The sequence below is a fragment of the Globicephala melas genome, chromosome 3 (assembly GCF_963455315.2).
Source record: "Globicephala melas chromosome 3, mGloMel1.2, whole genome shotgun sequence".
NCBI classification, from domain to species: Eukaryota; Metazoa; Chordata; class Mammalia; order Artiodactyla; family Delphinidae; genus Globicephala; species Globicephala melas.
In genome coordinates this window covers 7701071-7719599 of record NC_083316.1, presented here as the reverse complement: position 1 = coordinate 7719599, position 18529 = coordinate 7701071, and the positions used below count along the sequence as shown (strand labels likewise).

The window sequence follows — 18529 nt, the reverse complement described above, 5'->3', positions numbered from 1 at the left end:
CTCATCTCCAAACTCCCTGCCAGGGTGTCTACACTTGGGCCACATGGAACTTCTCCCGGAAGTTTTGTTCTCGCTTCTCCACGTTAGTGCCTTCCACGCTCTTCGTCAGGCTTCTAGAACTCCAGGCAGTGACTAGGACCCAAAATGGTGTAATTAAATATCTACAGGCAGTCAGCCCAATGGACTGAAACTGATTATATTAACTTAGCTCATGTGGGTGATTGAAACTGTTCTCTGATGAATAAATTTCTCTCAACCTGTTTCAAGAACATCCATGGAGGCTTTGGGGGAAATCCTGAGATTTCAGCTCTTGGAAAAGTTACTGTATTTTCCATAAGATTCTGATCTTAACGGGAAAATCAAGGAAATTCACAAATAAGAAGACAGTTTCCTAGGAATCACCTGGTAACCTGTTAAAACTGAGACTCTGAGGCCCCACAAGTAGAGATTCTGATGCAGTGAGTCTGGGACGGGCCTGGGACCCTGCATTCTGATGCTTCCTTACTCATTCTGATGGACAGCCAGAACCCGGCACTGAACGACTGCGTGTCATCCAGCCTTCATGTGCGTCCTGGATGATGAAACTGGGACTCCTGAAACTGATGATGCAACAAAAGGTTCTGGGTGATGCTAGGAGACCCGTGGAACCTGGACATGTCCCTCTCCCCACACTACTCCGTGGAGGCATGGTGCAGCAAACCTCCAGTCACGGGTGGTTGCAGACCAGCGGGTGGGACTGGCCGCCCGCATCTGCTTGAAAGGAGGCCCGAGTCCATTAGTCGTCATGATCTTGTTCTAGGGCTACGGTTACCTCACAGCGAGCAATCATTTATGGGCGCTTGTGTCACTTTCACACATTTTCTCCCCGTTTCCACTCAGAGTAGGCGGTGATGGTCAGCAGTCTTCAGTGCCAGTGCCGAGAGAGGCTGGCATTGGTGGCATGATGCCCCTGGAGCCAGCTTCCCCAGCTGAGGCTCCGAGGTTCAAGCCCCCGTTAAACTGCAACTTGATACAAAGCAGAAGTAGACCGACAGACATAGAAAACAAACTTATGGTTACCAAAGGGGAAAGGGGAGGGGGAGAGATAATTTAGGAGTTTGGGATTAACATACACACACTACTATACATAAAATAGATAACCATAAAGGACCTACTGTATAGCACAGGGAACTATAGTCAATATTTTGTAATAACCTAAAGGGAAAAGAATCTGAAAAAGAATAGGTATATATTTTCATATATATATATGAATATATATTTGTATGTATAACTGAGTCACTGCATACATATATGTATGTATGTATAACCAAAACTAATGAATGTTGTGAATCAGCAATACTTCAATAAAATAAATAAACTGCAATTTTACTAAAAGATAAAACAAACAAAAAACTCCTAGTTTTTTGGAAAATATTTTGAATGTTACAATTTTAAAAATATGGAAAGTTATTAAAATTATTTCTTAAATGATGAAAAGGAGTATAGCAAACAATTTAAATGGTAGAAAAATGTAAATGAGATCCCCCTCCCCAGAGACAAGCAGGATTAAGTCTCAGGTTTTTCTCCAGAAGTTTTCTAAGCAGATGGAAACATACCACACAGACTCTTCGTAAGAAATGGGAACTTAGATATTGTTCTGACTCCTGCTTGTTTTCATGTAACTCTTTGTCTCAAAGATAGTTCTAGGGCAGCAAATAGATTTACCCCATCCTTTTCAATGCCTGCATTTGAAAGTTATACCATCCTATGCTTCTAGCCCTATGACTCTCAACCAGTGGCAATTTTGCTCCCCGGGGGAAATCTGGCAATGTCTAAAGATGGTTCTGTTTTCATAGCCCGGGGGGCAGTAGTGGGTGCTGCTGGCATCTAGAGAGTAGAGGCCAGGGATGCTGCCAGTCTCCCTAAATGCACGGGTTGGTCCCTACAACAGAGAATTAGCCGACCCCAAATGTCAGTGCTTCCACTGTGGAGGAAACCTGCTATATAGCATCACTGATTTTAAGACTCCACAGGATTTGCCTTTAGAGTGTAGCTTACCAACCAGTAACAACAACATAGATAACATTTCCCCAAAGCCACAAAATATAGACCGTGAAAACGCTTTCGGGGGTGAGGGGCACTGCTGTGTAGGCAGCGTGTTGCAGTCTGGGTTTGACTGACGCATCTGTTGGCTTGGAATGACTTCGGTGGTTTCAGCGCCTACTATGTGTATATTAAACATACCTTGTTATTTCCTATTGCGAGGCTCTGCTGGAGGAGAGCTAGCTCCTTGGGGACAGAGGAAGGTCACATTGGCAGAGGAGACCTTGGTGGCCTGGAGCACCCGCCAAACCTATAATTTCGCAGGCAAAATGAGAGTATCCGTTTTTAGCCCCAGATTTTTGTATGCTTTAAATTCTGGCTGCTTTATTTTTGTCACAGCTCTGCTGTGTTTACTTCATACCCAGGAGAAAGGATGTTTTCTTTATAGAATGATTGCTACTGACTAAGTTTAAGAAAAAAAACAAACTAATTTGCTAGGAAAACCATGCTTAATTATTAATATTGTCCAGATCTCTTGTCCTTCCCAGAGGCTATTGGCAACTTCTCCTGCTTAGGTGATACCTTACGTTTATGTGTAGCTTTGTTTTTTTCTGGATCTAAAGCAACTCTTTCAAATGCAGTTTATCACCAAATCTCCCTTCTCTTTTTGTTTGTTTCAGTGAACTTTTACCTAGCACTGGTTGTGTCGGAAGCCTTACTTTGCACTTGAGAATCCTTTGTGTTTTTTCAGGTCATGTCTTTCCCAAATAAGACTTTCTTGTTTTAAATAAATTGAGTGTTCCCCATAATATGAGTCTTTTTGAGAGCCTGGTGCATCCTTCTTTTTTGGAAGACTTGCCGTACATTTAGTTCAGGTTTGGGATACAGATGCTCCTAGCACTAGAGTGGAGGTCAAGGTTGGTCATAGCGGTCTCCAGTCTTGAGGCCAAGATTGTATATAGCAATGCAACCATCATAACAATGGAAATATATAAGGGGAATAAAAGGCAAAGGGGAAATATATAAGGGGAATAAAAGACAAAGGGGAAATATATAGGGAATAAAAGATAAAGACATTTGTGTATTTTAAATTAAAAATTTTTTTATTGAGGTAGAGTTGATTTAGAGTGTTGTGTTAGTTTCTGGTGTACAATAAAGTGATTTATATATATATTAGTTATGTATATATTTAGTTATATATATATATTCTTTTTCAGATTCTTTTCCATTATAGGTTATTACAAGATATTGAGTATAGTTCCCTGTGCTCTACAGTATGACCTTGTTGTTTATCTATTTTATACATAGTAGTGTGTATCTGTTAATCCGGACTCCTCATTTACCCCTCCCTCCCCCCCTTCCCCTTTGGTAACCATAAGTGTGTTTTCTATGTCTGTGAATCTATTTCTGTTTTGTACATAAGTTCATTCATATCATTTTTTAGGATTTCACAAATAAGTGATAGCCTATGATATTTGTCTTTGACTTACTTCACTTAATGTGATAATCTCTAGGTCCATCCATGTTGCTGCAAATGGCATTATTTCATTCTTTTTAAAGGCTGAGTAAGTAATATTCCATTATATATATGTACCACATCTTCTTTATCCATTCATCTGTCGATGGACATTTAGGTTGCTTCCATGTCTTGGCTATTGTAAATAATGCTGCTGTGAATACTGTGGTGCGTGTATCTTTTCGAATTAGAGTTTTCATCTTTTCCGGATATATACCCAGGAGTGGGATTGCTGGCTCATATAGTAACTCTATTTTTAGTTTTTTAAGGGACCTCCATACTGTTCTCCATAGTGGTTGTACCAACTTAGAGTCCCACCAACAGTGTAAGAGGGTTCCCTTTTCTCCACACCCTCTCCAGCATTTGTTATTTGTAGACGTTTTGATGATGGCCATTCTGACTGGTGTGAGGTGATACATTGTAGTTTTGGTTTACATTTCTCTAGTAATTAGTGATGTTGAGCATCTTTTCGTGTGCCTGTTGGCTGTCTGTAAATATTCTTTGGAGAAACATCTATTTAGGTCTTCTGCCCTAGAGCTTTTAAATATCATTTCCGTGCTAGGAAATCTCTATGCTTAATGCACGGCAAAGCCTGTGACTAAGAAAATAAGCATTTCCACAAATGATGTAAATTACAGTAGACTGTACATATTTGGTTTACTTAGCCATCTTTGGGGTTAGTTCCAAAGAGAAGCCTTGTGCTACTTGTTCAGCAAGGCTTAGGGATGTCTAAGACAGCAAACAGAGGGAATAATTGGAAGCTTACTCTCCATAAGAATAGCAAAATAGATGATAGATAACCAAATTTAAGTCTTAAGGCAACAGATAATCTAAAATTTTTCAAAACATAATGACAAAGGCTTATCAGTTTATTATAAGTAGAGGAATATATGGCCTTAATACAGTATTTATTTTCATTTGATTGTATTGTACTCTTTCAATGACAAGAGAAGAATGAATTCTGTGAACTAAGGAATTCCATAATTTCTGGGAGCTAGAAAATGTAAACATGGAACATTTGGTTCTGTTTTGAATTGATAAACATGTCAAGATGAGGAAAACATTTCCCCCTTTTCCTCCCCAAATGAAGATGTGATTGAAAACATTTAGCTTTGAGTAAGCAGCAAAATTTTCCTACTTGGAAATCTAGGATACTATATTTTGTTACATGCATTTTTAGACTCTTTAAAAGAATACAGACAGAAAGCATGTATTTAAACATCCAACCATGAGTTTAAACTAACTCATAAACATGCTTTAAAAAATACTTTCATGCTTATTGCTATGGACGCAACTGTGTCCCTCCAAAAATTGTATATTGATGCCCTTATTCCCAATGTGGTAGCATTTGCAGATGGGGTCTTTGGGAGGTAATTAGGATTAGATGAAGTCACAAGGGTAGGACACTCATGAGGGGATTAGCGCCCTTGTGAGAAGAGGCACCAGAGAGTTTGCTTCTCTCTCTGTGCCATCTGAGCAAGAAGGTGGCCGTCTGTCTGCAAGTCGAAAAGAGAGCCCTCACCAGGGAACTGAATCAGCTGACACTTTGATTTTAGACTGCTAGCTTCCATAACTATAAGAAACAAATCCTTTTATTTTTTAATTTAATTTATTTTTTATTGAAGTATAGTTGATTTACAATGTTGTATTAATTGCTGCTGTACAGCAAAGTGATTTAGTTATACGTATATATATATATTTATATTTATATATACATTTAAAAAATATTCTTTTCCATTCTGGTTTATCATAGGACATTGAATATAGTTCTCTGTGCTATACAGTAGGACCTTGTTGTTTATCCATTCTATATATAAAAGCTTACATCTGCTAATCCCAGCCTCCCACTCCATCCCTCCCCCAACCCCCTCCCCCTTGGCAACCACCAGTGTGTTCTCTATGTGTGTGATTCTGTTTCTGTTTCAAAGATAGGTTCGTTTGTGTCATATTTTAGATTCCACATATAAGTGATATTATTTGGTATTTGTCTTTCTCTTTCTGACTTATTTCACTTAGTATGATGATCTCTAGTTGCATCTGTGTTGCTGCAAATGGCATTATTCCCTTCTTTTTTATGGCTGAGTACTCTTCCATTGCATATATGTACCACATCTTCTTTATCCATTCATCTGTAGATGGACATTTAGGTTGTTTCCATGTCTTGGCTGTTGTGAATAGTGCTGCTATGAACAGTGGGGTGCATGTATCTTTTTGAATTATAGTTTTGTCTGGATATATGCCCAGGAGTGGAATTGATGGATCATTTGGTAATTCTGTTTTTAGTTTTCTATTCTGACTGTTTATTTCAACACATCCTGCAGTCTAAATATACCTCCCAAACATGAAACAGTCTACATAAAACAATTTAGCAATACCTTTCTCATGACTGTTCAGACAACCAGATCCTTCATTTATACTATTGTTAACATCAAAATCAAAATCTCCTAGTGTGTGTTCTCAGAAATGCTTTATACAAACTATCAGAATTTTGAAAATAAACTTTGACAATAATAGATGTGATATTTTATTTTATTTTTTTTTTAAGAAGATGTTGGGGGTAGGAGTTTAGTAATTAATTAATTTTTGCTGTGTTGGGTCTTCGTTTCTGTGCGAGGGCTTTCTCTAGTTGTGGCAAGCGGGGGCCACTCTTCATCGTGGTGCAAGGGCTTCTCACTATCGCGGCCTCTCTTGTTGCGGAGCACAGGCTCCAGACGCGCAGGCTCAGTAGTTGTGGCTCACGGGCCTAGTTGCTCTGTGGCATGTGGGATCCTCCCAGACCAGGGCTCGAACCCGTGTCCCCTGCATTAGCAGGCAGATTCTCAACCACTGCGCCACCAGGGAAGCCCATAGATGTGACATTTTATAGTAATCACAGGTCAATTTAAAAGTGAACTATCCATGGTTAGTAACTAATGATCAAATGTTGCTGTTTTGATCATATGCAACTTTATTTCTCTTACTAGGTTAAGGCCTTGCTATCTTTAGAACCACTGTGGAGTAGTGAGTGGAAAATGAGGATCAGCCATTTATTGATACAATGCTTGATTTTGCACTGTAGTTAAAAATAATCTTATTAAAATCAGTCACTTAAGAAATGTATATTTATAATATTTATAGTTTATGATAGACCAGTTCAATGGAATAGTATCCTATATATGCTTATTTTAAGTAAAATTGCTTGTATCATTCTAATGGGCTGTATCAGTTATCTTATTAATATATTAAAATAATGCAGCAAACTTAGTGGCTTAAAAGAACACATCTATTATCTTACTGTTTCTGTGGGTCTGGAGTCTGGATACAGCTTCTCTGGCTTCTCAGCAATGCTGCAATCAAAGGCAGTTGACTGGGGTTGAGGTTTCATCTGAAGGCTTGACAGGGAAGGATCTACTTTTTGGTTCATTTCCTAGTGGTTGTAGGACTGAGGGCTTCACTTCTTGCCAGGGGCTTCCTTCAGCAAGAGGCTGCCCACAGCTCCTCGTCACGTGAACTTCTCCAGCTTGGCTGTTTGCTTCCTCAGAGCCAGCTAGGGAGAAGGAGACTCCAGCAAGGCAGGTGCTGCACTCTAATATAACAGAGTCATGTAATCATTCATAGCTTGTCACCTTTGCTGTGTTCTGTTGGAGGAAGCAAGTCACAGGTCCCACCTACCTTCAAGTAGGGGGATCTTGCAAGGCAGGTATCCTGGGAGCTGTCTTGGAGTCTTCCTGAAACATGATACATCAATAGCTTTCTGGAAGACATTTCCAGTTTTTAAGGAAAACAATGTAATTATGGGAAATTTAAAAATTAGATATTAGATATTAACCTTATAATATATAAAATGCACTGTATTTAATTATTGCCACCAGCATTGATTAAAAATCTTCCTGGTCCATATTTTATCTTGTGAAAATGGATGAAATCAAGAGTTTAGTCTTCTAAGACTATCTGAATCAGTTTTCATCCAACATAGCTTATCTTCTCCTGACTGAAGCTGATAGTAGCATGTGATGGTTTTAAAGGATGTCACTGTTGATGCAAATTTGATTATAAAATGTGTACCCCTTTGGGACTCCCTGGCTGAGCCTCTTGGCTTCTTACACCTGCCTGTTAGCTGTCATTGGGTCCCCCAGGTAGTGATGCTCAGACATGTTCCATGGAGTTGGCACTGCCATCCATGGCAATCCAAAGCTTCTTGTAATACATTTCATAGAAAATTTGACTTTTACATATGGACAACCAGCCATTTGCAGACACTTTCCCTGGTCCATCCCGGAGCTTCAGCTAATGGACTCATCATGCAGCCCCAGAACAGTTTGCAGCCACCTTCTATGGTTTGATGTGCGATCTGACCATTAGCTGCCTGAACCTACATGCTGGACCACACGTGGATGGGTGCCTGCGTCCATATTTCATTACCTGCTTTATTACTGATGTGCTTACACAGTGGAGCAGCTGAACATCTGAGGAAAGTGCCTCATTGCCAAATGGTCCCCTTAGTTTCAGGCAGTTACCTCAGGTTTATACTTTCTACGTTATCCTGAATCATTGAGAAAGAACAAAAGACTGGTCTGATCAATTTTTAGAAGGTAACCCACTTGAAGATTTAGAACAAAACTATTATCACTAGGGAAAAAAAATGGGACCCATTTGTCATCAGCTCTCTGGACCTTTCCACATGGTAAGGCATAACTGCTCTGCCCCATTCTCATATGAAAGGAGAGGCGCTGATTTTTAGAGAATAAGTTTCCTTTTCCTTTTGTACTTCATATCAAAAACTTGTCCTGTGACCCTTTCAGAACATGGTCCTTATGTATTAGAGGGCATCAAATTGATGTTTCTTAGTTTTTTATTCTGGAAAAGTTGCTAGGAGAAAAAAAATGTCATGATAGGCCTAGAATGAGTCTTTGCAGTTGCACAATACAGAGGAAGAAACCAAATTCCCAGACAACTAGATTTTCTAGACCTGAAACTGGCATTAAAGAAAATTATCTAAACATACCAACTTCATTTTATAGATTAAACAATGAAACCCACCAAGGTAAATCTGTGGACACAGGCTCATAGAATAAGTTAACCCTGGCCCTCTAGGCCGTCCCTTTTTTGGTCTAAGGAACAATTCCATTTGTTATAGAATTATTGAGTACCAACTTTGAGCTAGGAACTTGGCATGCATAGTTTTGGAAGCTCATAACTTTCTTTTAACCTGATTGCTGTTATTTCCCTGCTTTTACGTAGGAAACAACTTAAGAAAGGTAATCAAACAAAATAAAAAATCCACAAAAAACCGTGTCCATGCTACCCAGGTAGAAAGCAGTAACAGGATTTTAACTTGGGTCATGGTGCCATTTCTAGTGTTCTGGGGAGCCTTTTTCCAAATTTCCTTAGAGAAGAAGGAGTTGTGGATTCATTCAGGCACAGCCATTATGGGTGGGTGACATGTTCTGTCACTTTGTAAAGTAACTTGGAAAGTTCTGGGCCATATACTTCCAGGAGTTGAACTTAGAAGCAGCAGGTTTTTAGCAGAAACAGGGAGACCAATTATCTCCCAAAAGCTCTGAAATAGGTACATGGTTGGGCTGATTTGTTAGGATTGATTCAGAAAATTTAGGGGGTAACAGTATTAAGCCCTGGGGGCTTTGAGCCCTGTTCAAGACTAAGGAAGTTTCCATGGGGAGAGGAAAGGCCAGTTGAGTCTCTTTGTAGAGCAGTCTGAGTAGAGTTCTTCTGAGGATTTCCCTGTTTGATCCTATTCTCTTTTGGTGAGGCAGGCCCCTCTGTGGTCATTTAAACACCTCATTGAAAGGCAGTTCTAAATGGTTTTTAAAATGAGGTCTGGTGAGGTCCAGGGCTGCTTGAAGTTCCCCAGAGCTGGGTTTCCCCCTCGCTTGGAATCACACCGTTTATTTTTAAAAGCTTTCGCGGTTGGACCCTTCTGTTTTGTTATTGCAGCTGGACCCACTTAGTCCTCCCTTGTCTCCTCCAGCCCTTTTGTGGTTTGGGGTACTGTTTGGAGCGTTAGGACTGGGTTGAAGGGATAGGAGGCCAAGGCCACGGACACATCTGCTTTCTGTTAGTGCCCAAAGTCACAGGTGCCCCTAATGGGGCTCTGCCCACTCACCAGAAATGGTCCTCTTTTCTTCTCCCCTCTCTGGGTTCTCCTTGAGTTCCCTTGAAAGTCAGTGTTTTTCATTTTCTCCTTTTCTGATGTTTTGTTCTCTGCTTTCAATTACCCCCTCTTCTTCCCCAGGCAAATCCTGATTCTCACCTGCACTCAGATTCCTGACACTTGTCTTCATAGCAGCAATTATTTGCAGTGGGTTGTAGAAGAGAGATTAAACTGCCCAGGAAGGCACAGTGTGACCATGACACGTATGTCCCTCCCTGGCCCAGCTGGGGACATAGCAGCTCTTTGTTGAGCTCGGTTACAAGGAATTCAAACCCTGCTGAAAGATGAAGCTGGTGAGTAGAAATTCTGCAGGGAACCTAGAAGGATTTACTTTAATTAGAATTTATGCCCCAATCTAAGTCCCGTAACTGCGGGCTTCTTGGAAACAAAGAGCTGACTTCTGCTGTAATTGGCAGATGGAGACTTGATTCCTTCTAAGCACCTTCTCTGGTCATCCTCAAACTCTTTTTGAGCACGTTCTTCTCTCTGTGCTTTGTGCCTCTGAGGCTCTCCAGATAACGTGTACCCTGCTGACTCACACTTCCTGGAAGGGTCTTCTGAAAGTTTTAGTCAAATTCCAACTGTTTCTCTGCTTTTCAGCTCAAAATTTTAGTGGTGCTTAAGCCGTCCTTTCATGCTGCCACTAGATCTCTCCAAAACTCTCAGTTAACGTATACACACGTCCTTATTTTTAGCATCTAGTATTCGGAGAGAGCAGGGACTTTTTAGAGCCAGCTTTGGCTGAAAAGCCAGATGGAATAGTCGTTAAAAACAAAGTTCTCACGATTTCTTATTACAGGATTGCTCGATCCCAGTCTGAAACCCGTTTCCTGTCCTGGCCTGTTCATGTAGGCACATTACCTCCTGGTCTCGAGAGCTAAGCCCCTGGTCTGCTAACTAACCAGGGAACTCCTTGAGAGGTGTGGTTAGTCTGCAATAATCACAGCTTCAGGTGTAGGCAAGATACAGCCCTGTCTGATGCTGGTGAAATAAAAATGCAGGTACCTGACTCATAGCTATCATTCTTGGGTTTGATTTATAGATGATTCGGATTTTCTCTATGAATGTGTTTGTGGAGGCTACCGGCTTATATTTTTGTGATCATGGCTGAAAGTACTCTTTCTGAACTTGGGAAATCGTTTGTGCATTGCTTTTTCAGTATGTTTTCTTAGTCTGAGGGCACATGTGAGCCATTTCTGTTCTTTTCACTCTCTTTCTTTGGACAACTCCCTGTGTATAGGTGGAGGTGGGGGGAAGGTGTTCAGTTTTCTTTCCTTTTCTTCATTATAAAAGGAGGAATCTAGTTTACAAGGAAGTCAGTTCCATTCCAAAAGGTATTAATTATAATTCTTAATATTGTAATAAAGGGGAGGATTTTCTAGAGGAAAAAGCCTGTAAAACCATAAGGAAACAAGAAAGTAAAGGCTTTGGGCCTTTTTATTTTATGGCCTTTATGGATTGCTTTGCCTATTTTGTTTTTTAATGTTAAAGGTCTCAGCGTACTTTGTAGTGTAGTGACTCCATTGAATTAAGACTTTCATGGACTAGGGAAAAAAAGCAGTACTCGCCGGTCTGTACCAGTTTAACGTTTTCTCCTTTATACGCTGTGTAGCAAGAAAACACTTTCCTATTTGACATGTGACTGATGGGAATATGCCAGAGGGCCAGTGTGATGTGTTTGGAACTTCAAGTTAATAGCCTCGGTTGTCAGGCATCTATTATCTCAAGTGTAATGAGGCACAATCAACTCTTTAGACTGTCATCAGCCTTTAAATCGAGGGAGCAAGGATCATCATCTGCTGCAGAACCCAAGGATCTGGTTCACATCATACAATGAGGGCACTAAAGGGTCCTGCCAGCCAAAGCCAGAGCCCCCAGTCGGCAAGCAAGTGAACTTGGCCACTGGCCTGTCATCCCTGATGCCCAGAATCATCCTGATGTCTGTTTCTGAGGGGTCTGACTGTCACTCTAGAAAGGTTAATGCCAGACAGCCCGGCACCAGGGGCTCCCACAGTTCGCTCCTAGCGTGATGAGTTCTGGACTCCTGAGAAGGCAGAGGGCCAATCGTTTCCTTCTCAGGAACAGTCAGGTAGCTTGTGTCTTTGGAGTTTCCATTGCCTGACCCTTCATCTCTGTCCATCGAGGCAGCCCCTCCTCTGTGTGACATACACTCCACTCACGCAATCCTGCCGCCCACCTTCACATCATCTTACGTCAGCCAGCATCTGACATTCCCATGTAGAGCTGGGACATGGTTATGGTATTCTGTCTGTTGTTCATGACCTTCACTATTTCCAGTCTGTCCTTACAGAGGACTCATAGTACTCATGCCCTGTAAGTTCATCGTGAACCCTGAATTAGCTAGTGCTGAATCATTGCTCCTAGGGGACATACGGGGCTAGGTTCCTGTGAGCTTCTGGTCCCAACATCTTCATCAACCTACGAATAAAGAACCTCATTTTAATGCATATTTCTGATAAAGACACCTTATTTAATATATAGTTGATCCCTTACCTTTGCACTTACAGCCAGCAGCACATTTTGTGGTAAAAAATAAGTTGTAGCCAGTAGGCGAATTCACAAATATGGAATCTGTAAATGTGGAATCCGTGAATAATGAGGATTGACTGTATTTTCTTTTTCTCTCATGAATATCAGTTACCATTTGAAAGAAGTAATGTTTGGAGTTGTCCAACTCCGTTTGTACTCTCAATCCCATAGGTGCAAAGTAGATGTTTAAGCTCCTGGTAAGGAAGCAGGATTTTCTGTCAATCCCTGTGTCCTTGGTATTTGCAGTGTCACTGGTGGAAAACTTCCCAGCCTTTGAAGCAGCTCTCAGACATTCCTTCTTCCTGATGGAATTGGACCTCTTTGGACACTTTCCTGCCTGTCCTTGTGTGGCCTCTTTATCTCTGGACATCAGTGCTTCTGCTTTGACCTGGAGGAGAACGATGATTTTAGAGCTTTTGTAATAAATAGCACCTTGAATAACAAGCTGGGTGAGGAAACTAGGCACATCTACCAAGCAAGTGGCGACAATGGTCACTTTGCATCTCTAGTTTCTCTTTTTAAATTTTGCCTAGGGAGAGTGTGGCTGGAAGGTAAAAGAAAGTTTCATTTGCTCCGGGTTAAAGATGTGGCCTTATTTGTGGGAGCCCACCATGATTCTTCTTTTAACAGGGCTGTGAAACTTCCTTCTAAAACACAGTGCTGGCCTCCGTGCCCTGGTGGGAGCCATCGGGGGCCGGGCTGGAATAATCTGGGCGGGGATGCTTTTCTTCTTGTGAGATCATGTATTGGCACGTGGGCTGGCACCCTGGCTGAGTTGCAACAGAGCTTTCTCCCCGAGCTGCCGACGTCTGCTGACGAGCCAAGGCCAGCTCTGAAATTCCTGCATAGCATCTTGCTTTGGGAAGCCTGCGGTTCCTCGATCACTGTGTGTCTGTCAAAGCAGATTGAAATCGAGGAGAAGGGGTCTCCCTCTGGTGATTTCAGCAGGGATGAAGATGTCTTCTGAGCAGTGACAGTTCCCAAAGTGAATGTCCTTGAGGGAGGAGAGCTCGTGTCGTTGTAAGTTCTCTGCCCTTCCTTTCTTTAAAGGTCTGCTGTAGCCATAAGGAGCACTGTAGGGCCTGTGGTGTGGGCTGTAGGACTGACAAAAGGAAAAGATGCTGGTGGGAAAGGTGAAGCAGGGGAACAAGGGGAAGAGTCTGTTTCTATTGACAGTTTGTCCTTTGATGGCAGATGGACTAGGTGTAGGGCTAAAACCTTTCAGTTATTCAGATTTCCACCATGATGATTACTTTTTTCCTACTACTGTATGGTTCAGATAGAACCAAAACTGTTACTTGGTGTCCACACTTTGTCAGGTGCCTTGTCTGCAAAATGGAGTTCCCATCTGCCATCCATGGCCAAGAGAAGAAGATGACGATGGGGAGGTTGACCTCTCCCAAGGTTCACAGCAGAGGGAAATCATGAAAGCTGGGTCTTTCTCATCTCAGGGTGGTTATGATCAATTTGCATCTTTTTAGCTTCTGTTGAAAGACCCTGCGTCTGCCCCCTACCCCCAGAATATACAATTAGGAGAGACCTAGTGTGCTGGGGGTAAGGAGTTTGTCAAGGAATGTGGGTAAAGACCATGCTATTACATCAAGCTACGGTTTGGTGGTTTACCTTAGGAGTCTTTGAGACAAGCAGCTGTAACCAAAATTTCATGCTACTCTTCTGATTTACAGCTTCTTTTACAATATTTGGAAAGGCAGCATCACTTGAGAAATTGTCAGTAAATAATGCATAGCCCTGCCCCAGGGCAACCTGAAGCACGTGACCGTGTAAATGGCCAACAAGGCGAGATGTTTTGTTCCCAGAATAATAACGGGTCTTATCACATCTTCCCACATTGCTATCAGCTTTCCATGCGAATGAGGGGCTCTGTTTATGGTTTAATTTCCCTGATGTGCACGGTGACGGCTGCATGGATGGGATGGTCCATAATTAGATGGTAGTTCCTCTGGTGAAATGTGTGAGGAGAGACAGATTTTGCACCAACACTGTGCTGAGACGCTAGCTGTCTGCTGGTCCAAGAGAGGGGACGTGGATGAGAAACCTGATGTGACAAGAATGTCTTATTTATTTATTTATTTTTTGCGGTATGCGGGCCTCTCACTGTTGTGGCCTCTCCCGTTGTGGAGCACAGGCTCCGGACGCGCAGGCCCAGCAGACATGGCTCACGGGCCCAGCCGCTTTGTGGCATGTGGGACCTTCCCAGACCGGGGCACAAACCTGTGTCCCCTGCATCGGCAGGCGGACTCTCAACCACTGCACCACCAGGGAAGCCCAAGAATGTCTTATTTTAACATGAATATATAGTTTGAAAAACAAAATCCCAAAGCAAGGACAAGTCTGTGTCCTGCTGTCACTTGACTTTATTTTCTGTATCACTGTTTTGTCCTCTTCACTAGAGTCATATAGACCTTTCTTTAAAGCTGGATTCAATTGTTAGGCTCATTACCCTCATGGAATAGCATCACTTTTGTAGGCCTAAGTATGAACGGAGTCAAAAAACATAACATTGAGATTAAAATGCACATTTTAAAGTCAAGCATAAAATGTCCCTAAGCACAGATTGAGTTTCTGCTACTGAATTATCTAAAATGCTTTTAAGTTTTTAACTGGGTAAAGCATGTCATAATTTCATGTTCACGTTGTCCAGAGCACGTTCATGTTTTCTAAAGCTATGTGTGACGTGGAAAACTAGAGGGTGAAAGGGAGCTGCTTTATACTTCCTTATTCTGCAGTTAACTGGGGAGAAGGGACATAGGGTGAGCAGGCCATCAGCTGAGGGTCAAGTATGTTCAGGACACTGTGTGGGTGAAGGGGCCTGAAACCCGTGATTATAGAGAGAACAGAAGCCCAAGGACAAAACACTGTGGATTTTGTTTTAATCAGTTGCTACAGAATTGCTATGTAGGAAACACTCCTGTTCAAATGAACACTATTAGTTCAGAACTTAGAGTAATTTTTACTTAGCGATTCACCTGGTAGCTGTGAAAAATGGGTTTACTAAGGGAATTATCAGTATAAGCATTCGATTTACAAAACATAATGTGTATATCACTAAGGAAAGGCATTTTCCTGACTGGTCACTGTTGGCCACTGGGTTGGCCTTGTTCTCCTGTCCTGACTCTGTTCGTGTGAGTGGCCATCTCTCCATGGGGACATCTCTGAGCACCTAGAGAGGTTTTGAGGGGAGTGGAGGCAGCTCCCCCAGGGAGTCTGCAGAAGGACCCTTGTATACGTCAGTCGGCTTCGTAGATAAGAAGAGAGCGATTTTGGCTTCTTTGCACAGGAGAGTCTGGGATAAGTTTGGATCTTACAAGAGCATAAACAGGATGTAGAAAAGCGGACCCAAACCTGTAGGAGTAACATCAGAAAGCTGCCTCTGAGACTTGAAATCCTTCTAAAGAGAGGCGAAAGGAGAATTTTATTTTGAGCAGAGATGGGATCAAGGCAAGCCTCAAGCCTCTGGTCCAGGAAGGTGTGACTTCCTTTCCTCAGGACTTTCTCTCCCACACAGCCGCCACCCACCATCTCCTACCCGGGCACCTGCTGAGCGCCTGGCATCTTCTAGACCTGGAGGAGGGCCAGGCAGCATCTCGATCCCACCTAGGTTTGGTGTGCTCTGTTTTTTCTGGGTGATTTTGATTGCTGTCAGATTGGATGATGTGATGCCAAGTTGGAAGAGTATCTCAAGAAGCTGACTTTAGAATTATTCCCCCCGGGTCTGTGGGTCCATTATCATCTGCACACGCCTGGAAGTAAAATGAAGGAAACCTTATCGGATGTTTGCCCGTCTGCCTAAGCCTGAGCTTGGGGACTCAAAGTTGAATAGGACAGGATGAGTGCCCTTGATGGGGGAAGCAGACAAATAAACAACAGAGGGTGATATGATATAACCAGAGGCAGGCACTGGGTATCCTGGAAACAGAGGAGGGGTGACTGCATCGCATGGGGACACAGGGGACACGTGGATTTCAGAGAACCAGCTGGGATGCAGGAACGGCTCTTAGGATGATTGGCTTGAGTGACGAGGTTGAGCCAACAAGATACAATCCAAAAGGGCAAGAAATACAGAGTTCTTGATTCAGATTCATAAATAAACTTCATATGTACCACAAGCAGGGGAGTTACTTTCTCAGTAGCTTGTAAAATCAAAAGAAAAAAAAAACAAAGCAATGGCAGTGGTCAGTTTCATCCTGTCCATCCCAAAGAGGAGGGATTTGTCTTCTTGACGGTTTATGAAAAGGAAACCCAAACCCACCCCGTTTTGGAGGCAGGGAGAAGGGACAGGAAAAACAGTCACTGGGGGTTTGTATGGGTCAGACATGACCTGGATCACTCTCCCTGTGTTGTCACATTTGCTGGTAGAGCTTGTCAATGGAAAATAACGAAACACAATTTTGTAAAATGCCGTCTGTCTTTCAAACCAGTCTTGTTTCCTTTCCACTTAGTCCAGTGGAGCAGGGCTTGTATTGAATGTGGTGGTTAGCAATTGACTGTGGCTCATTTAATAGTCAGTAAGCTCAGAAGTTTCCCCATTATTCAACACTCCTGTCCCAGGTCAGATATTTTGGTCCACGGTGTCACTAATCAAGGATGGGGAGAGAGACGCAGGTAGGGGGGACGCATTTAAGTCAGGGTCGTGGGCTGACATGTTTAAGGGTGTGTGTTGCAAAGAAAATGGAGAAAGCATCTTTGATTCATACAAAAAAGAGTGTCTTTTCTACAGCAGGTTTGCATCAGGACGCGCCCGGCCTTCTGGTTCCATTTAGTGAGTCTGATTTGATCAGATCTTGTCCTTGCTGGAGGCTGCAGGATGTGAAGAACGGCTTCATGACTAATCTAAGGCAGCTGACATGGTTGTTTTTAAACATTAGTGAAGCTATGCTGGTTCTTCCTGGGGAAGAAGTTTCAGTACAGTTTGTGCTGAAACGGGTGACATGACTCATTGCCAAATGTAAAGAAATGAAAATCTTTCTAGTCCCCTACATGTGTAAACACTCTAAACACAGCCATGTTTATAGGAAAGTTAGACACCATCTGGTTCAATACAGAGTAGCCTATTTCTTATTTTTATCACTAATTTATATTGAGAGGCTGGCAAATAGAACACAAGTAGATTTTGGGTTATGCAACACACCCAGGGATTCATAGAGTGTTAATCCTGCTGTAGCCTCAAAAGCATGAAACAAATGCATCTCTGAGCAACTTGGCCTCTCGCAGTAATAAAGAAAGGAGTTGTCTTCTTCCTTAGTCTTGGAGCCCACCTTGGACAATGGAAGACCCAACAGGTCATTGGGACTGATTTCAGCAGGTTTTAAATGTCCATTATTCTTTTTTTTTTTTTTTTAACATCTTTATTGGAGTATAATTGCTTTATAGTGGTGTGTTACTTTCTGCTTTATAACAGAGTGAATCAGTTATACATATACATATGTTCCCATATCTCTTCCCTCTTGCATCTCCCTCCCTCCCACCCTCCCTATCCCAGCCCTCTAGGTGGTCACAAAGCACTGAGCTGATATCCCTGTGCTATGCGGCTGCTTCCCACTAGCTATCTATTTTACGTTTGATAGTGTATATATGTCCATGCCTCTCTCTCACTTTGTCCCAGCTTACCCTTCCTCCTCCCCATATCCTCAAGTCTATTCTCTAGTAGGTCTGTGTCTTTATTCCCGTCTTACCCCTAGGTTCTTCATGACCTTTTTTTTCTTAGATTCCATATATATGTGTTAGCATACTGTATTTGTTTTTCTCTTTCTGACTTACTTCATTCTGTATGACAGACTCTAGGTCCATCCACCTCACTACAAATAACTCAATTTCTTTTCCTTTTATGGCTGACTAATATTCCATTATATATATGTGGTTGCTTCCATGTCCTGGCTATTGTAAATAGAGCTGCAATGAACATTTTGGTACATGACTCTTTTTGAATTATGGTTTTCTCAGGGTATATGCCCAGTAGTGGGATTGCTGGGTTGTATGGTAGTTCTATTTTTACTTTTTTAAGGAAACTCCATACTGTTCTCCTGAAAAATGGAGCTGGAAGAATCAGGCTCCCTGACTTCAGACTATACTACAAAGCTACAGTAATCAAGACAGTATGGTACTGGAACAAAAACAGAAATATAGATCAGTGGAACAGGATAGAAAGCCCAGGGATAAACCCATGCACATATGGTCACCTAATTTACAACAAAGGAGGCAAGAACATACAATGTAGAAAAGACAGCCTCTTCAATAAGTGGTGCAGGGAAAACTGGACAGATACATGTAAA

At 42.1% G+C, this 18529-nt stretch overlaps 1 protein-coding gene across 5 annotated transcripts in view; it reads left to right on the top strand.

The window, feature by feature from the left end:
* The window catches only part of SEMA5A (semaphorin 5A), a 479287-nt gene that overhangs the window by 97742 nt on the left and 363016 nt on the right, over positions 1-18529 (top strand). For 2 of the 5 annotated variants that reach the window (XM_030856553.2, XM_030856552.2), the window contains exon 1: positions 13046-13259. The exons of the other annotated variants lie outside the window; for them this stretch is intronic. The gene's annotated coding sequence lies outside the window, so the exon portion shown is untranslated. Of the gene's footprint in view, positions 1-13045; positions 13260-18529 lie in introns of those variants that run through there. 5 annotated transcript variants of the gene reach the window in all.